Below are 4933 nucleotides of genomic sequence, written 5' to 3' on the forward strand. Positions count from 1 at the left end.
AGGCGATTTCACTAAGACTAAACTCCATGAGAAAAACGTCGGTTGACATTCGCCACGGCATAGTTATCCAAACGACTTTTTGAAGCACGTGCACTGGTCAAAAATCTAGGCCCCGAGCCGAGTTGAATTCGCCGTAGCCACTCTACCCACTGGCTTTCGGCTTCCTCAAGTTACAATAGCCTCATTCAGGGATAAACAGCTATCACGTATGGGTCGACCCTGCCGATCAACGTTTATATATTCATTCAAACATATACAGTAAAACGAAACGCATACATACCAAATACGAACTGCAACAAAATATTTATCATAGAACATTTTTTATTCGATAAAACAAGCAATATATTACATAGTTTTGAATGCGATCTGCGTTTCAACCTTACAATAAGTATACTAATACGGCATCACCCTCATCCTCACTCTTCTCGACTTCAAAAGCAAAAAATGGAAAATGTTTACTATGGTAGAGTGTCGATGCCAAATCAATGCCTGACACTCGAAGAGCTTCTGCGGCTTGAGATGCCTTGATCCAACCGTGCCTAAATCCACAATTTTCACATCGACAAACTTCCTCGGCAAGTTTTTCCTTGGTCTTTTCGATTCCAACTTTTCGGCCGTCATGAAAACCTTTCTCATAGGCCCTCCCCTTTACGTTCTCCATTGTGAACATACTCGCCGTCTCACGATCGGCAAGCACGGAACTGATGAGTCGACTGGTAACCCTTTCTTCCACGATTGGGTTTCCGTGCCCGACGGATTGTGCCTGGGCCGCCTTGGTCTTCCTTAACTCGCGCTCAGCCGCCTCCGCACGAGTCTCTAAACTTTGAATACGTTCCTCTTTCTTCTCCATTTCTCGGCAGGCAGCGCGCAACCGCATGCCGATTTCATAGGCAATGTAAAGCCCCTTCACCGGCCCATGAATGCCTTCGCAAAATACTTCGTAGTCCTGACGACCTACCATCGATTGCTGAACCTCAGGAGGAAAAATTTGTTGAGCAAACTCGACCGCTACATTTGGGTCCCGAACGATCGAGTCCGCCTCTGTCATGGGTCTATTCCCCATAAATACCGCAAAGCTTAATGGGCACGGATTCGAGTCAGATCCCTTCTCGACTCGAGGTTCAGAAGATCTGCCCTGCGACTGCTTGTCCCGCCTGGGCGACCTGCTTCGACGTCAAGAAGACTGACGCCTCTCTCGATCCCTGGAACTCCTACCCCCTGTGCGCGAAGGGTCACCATCTCGATGCATGTCTCCACTTAGCTCAGCTAGCGTCCTCGCTTCCCCTCTGCTGTTAAAGAAAAGTATGTTCGACATTCACACGATACCTTCAAAAGCTGGAGTCAGTTGTTTACTGTATTCATAAAATTGTACCTTAATCATTTATCCTTTACAGAGGCAACACTCTCAAGGCAATTTCATTAATTGTGAAAACCTCAATCGCCCAGCGCCGACTGGATAGACCCGCCGGCGCCCGAATGATCATACACCGCCTGGGGCAGGGACGTGATAGATTAATCAATCTATTCGGCTTAGGTGCCCTAGCCGGCTCATGAATCGACTTTAGAATTACCATGCACCGCCTGGGGCAAGGGCGTGATAGATTTATCAATACATTCGGTTTAAGTGCCCCAGCCGGCCCATGAATCGACAACAAAACTAAGTTCGCCTCCTCCGGCGCCCGAATGATCATGCACCGCCTAGGGCAAGGGCAGATTAATCAATATATTCAGATTAAATGCCCCAGCCAGCCCATAAATCGTTTCAGCATAATACCAACGAACTATTCGGCATACGAATGATAAGATTGCCATGATATTCAATCATAGAAAGGTCAATAGAGTAGTCATTCTAACTAAAGTAGTGAAAGGCAAACATTCTACACCAACATAACATCACAAACTGCGCATTAGTAGTAAAACAAGAAGATAATTTTCATTAATAAATTGAGCGCAGACAGTAGCCAATTTATACATGAAAACTACTCGGAGCCAACAAAAGTCCTAAAAACAAAAACATACATTAAAAGGGAAAGTATTTCATAAAATTCGAATAACTCCCAGATCAATCCTCAGGGTCAGACTCAAGTAGCTAAACGTCCACCTGCTCATAAGGAATTGGTAAGGCCAATGTAACCCCAGCGGCATCAAGGGCCTTGAGCCACCCGTGTTTGAACCCCCGATTCTCAAACTTGGGGACTTCATCTACGTATTCTTTGAAGGCGGCGCCTTTTCCTGCTTCGAATACGGCAGAAGCCTCAGATTCTGCCTTTTCCTTGGCCGTCTTCAACTCTGCTAACTCAGTCTCCATCCTGTTAAGCGCCTCCTCGGCTAGCCTAAGCGATTCTTTGCTCACGTTCGCCCTATCTTCGGCATCAGAACGGTGCTAATCGACAGCCCGAGCCCTTTCCACTTCGGCTTCGGCTCGCGCAGTCTCTATAGCGGCCCTCATCATCTCAAACTCGGCCCTGCTCTTTTGATCGACCACTTCTGACTGCAAACGGTCAATCCTCTCAAGGGCATCGTGTAGGCGGCGGCCCAAGTCGACAATCCTGCCGACCGTCTGCAAAACGAGTTGGGATCGTTAGATGCCATAGGCAACCAAAATCAAAACAAGTCAAAGTTCACCTACCAAAAGGGCCGACTGCACGGATAGGGCTATGGCCACCAAATCTGACACGGCATGAAAGGATGCCTTATCAGCTGGTAAGGAGACTGACGCCGCCAGGCTCAAGGCTACGGCCAGGTCAGTAATGATGGATGCGTCAGAAGGAATCGGCATGTCTCTAATCTTTGGCTGAACAAGAAGAGGAATAACCACGTCCGATTCTTCTAAGCAAGGCCTTTTGTCAGCAAGACTATCTTCTGAACCGGCCTCTCCCTCGGCGCTACGCTTCTTGCCCCGCTCTTCCGGAATCAACCGTTCATTAATGACCGGTTGTTCAACCTCTTTCGCCATTTCGGCCGCAACAATCTTAGCCGGCTCTTCAATAACGGGTTCGGAAGACTCAACCAAGGCAGGTCCAGAACGGGCGGCCTTGGCCTTTTTCCGGACGGCCATACGCTCGGCATTTTTCTTTCGAGCCATCTGCGTGAGGCTTTCCCCAGCCATACCTTCAAAAAAATCGCCGGGTATGTCTCCCAAACCTCTAAAAATATCTCCAAAAGAAAACTCTGCTCGACCCGAAGTGGATGGCGAGGTAGGCTGACTACGTCTGGCTACCTCAAACGTTGAATTTAGGGCCTCGTCAACCTCTTCGGCCTCCTGAGCGAACTCTCTGTCTGGTTCGGCGACTAACTCTACCACCGGCTTGATGTCTTGCCTCGAGTCAGAGGCTTCGAGACCAACTTGTCTGAGACTCTTGAAGCTAGGGAAGATAAGAACCGCAAGCTGTCGATCGCCGGATGGAATTGGAATATTGTCAGCGGCCGAAAAAGTAGTGTAAGTAGGCTCGTATCGAAGAAGTATGTGGGCCGCTCTCCCTTGCTTCTGTAAGTTTGGACGGCCAAAGTATCCGAGTGCAGTCGCAACCTGCGCAAGGACCGCGTCGTCGATAGAAACCAGAATCTTCTTCAAATTACTGCCTGCAAAGGCAAAGGGTTAGACACAGGGGGAAAGCCGAGTAAAAGAAAAGTTCAGTAAACACAAGGAGACACACAGCAACCTGGTTCACCCCTCCGTCTGGGACTAGGGTCTAAGCGATCCTCGCCTTCGCCAAATTCCCAGTTCCCTCGGATATTGACCATTACATTATCCACACGCTTGCCAGAACTGGCGAGCATGGTTACCAAATGATGGTCAGTATCCTTGGCCCTAAGAAAGTACCGCCCAAGCCGACCGGAAGATTTGGCTAAAGCATAGTAGTGCCGAATGGCCGGAATCCCAAGATCGATCCTGAGGCGCCGGTTCAACTCTACGATCCCCATTACGATTCGAAAAAAGTTCACGTTGGGCTGAGAAGGAATCAGACCCTAATAGCGGAGGACGGCCCTAAGGAATGGATGTAAGGAAAAACGGACCCTGCCCTTTACAATGGATAGGAGAGGAAAGACGATTGAATTTTGATCCTCTCTCTCCATATCCAGAGTGTTGTCCGTCACTAGAGATAGATGAACATCGTCGGGGATGGAAAAGTGTCGCCGGAATCCGGAGACACGACCCTCAGAAAGGAGGTCTTTCAAGTGTTTGGCGATTTTCACAGGGAATAAAGGGTTCACCAAAATGAAAATAATAAACAAAAAGTAAGATTGCAAAGAAAAGAGAAGAAGACTTACGAGGAGCAAGGGAGACAAGGGTAGACGGAGAAGAGTTACAGAGAATGCGAGTCAGAGAAGGGATATCTGCTGGCGGTCTAAGAGTCTCGAATACTCGATGAACTGTGCATTCGAAAAGACTGAAATTTCAAATCACAATAAATGCGAGACGCACGATTAAGGCGGGAAAGCGTAATGATGAACGAAAAGGTGTGTGCATCCTGACATCTATATTGGGGTACGTGAAGCCGCCTGACCTATTTTAACCTTTCCAATTCAAGACCAAACACGCCGATTAACTTTCGTCAATGGGGAGTTCGGGGGGCAATTGTGGGGGCCGAATACATGGAAAAATCAGACGATGCGTACCATTGGAAGACTGATATTAATCAGCTATATCCTACGAGAGTGGGGAGCCGAATATAATATATGTGCCGAATAAGTGTAAGTCCTTAGGGCCGAATAAAAGAAAGGACAATGATTAAAAAGTAGGCCCTGGCCCCGAGGATTAAAAAGAACAGGTATAAATACAGGAACAACGGTTATAGAAAGGTATGTAAGAATCACTTCACAAAACTAAGTAGATAAGCTACTCTGAGTGTCTGAACTAACTTGTCCGTCGGAGTGTTAATTCCGGCACCCCCGACCGGAGTGTTTGTGTCTTTTCAGGTGACTAGCTGAG

This window comes from Camellia sinensis, chromosome 1 (genome assembly GCF_055761805.1).
Source record: "Camellia sinensis isolate YWXY chromosome 1, ASM5576180v1, whole genome shotgun sequence".
NCBI lineage: Eukaryota > Viridiplantae > Streptophyta > Magnoliopsida > Ericales > Theaceae > Camellia > Camellia sinensis.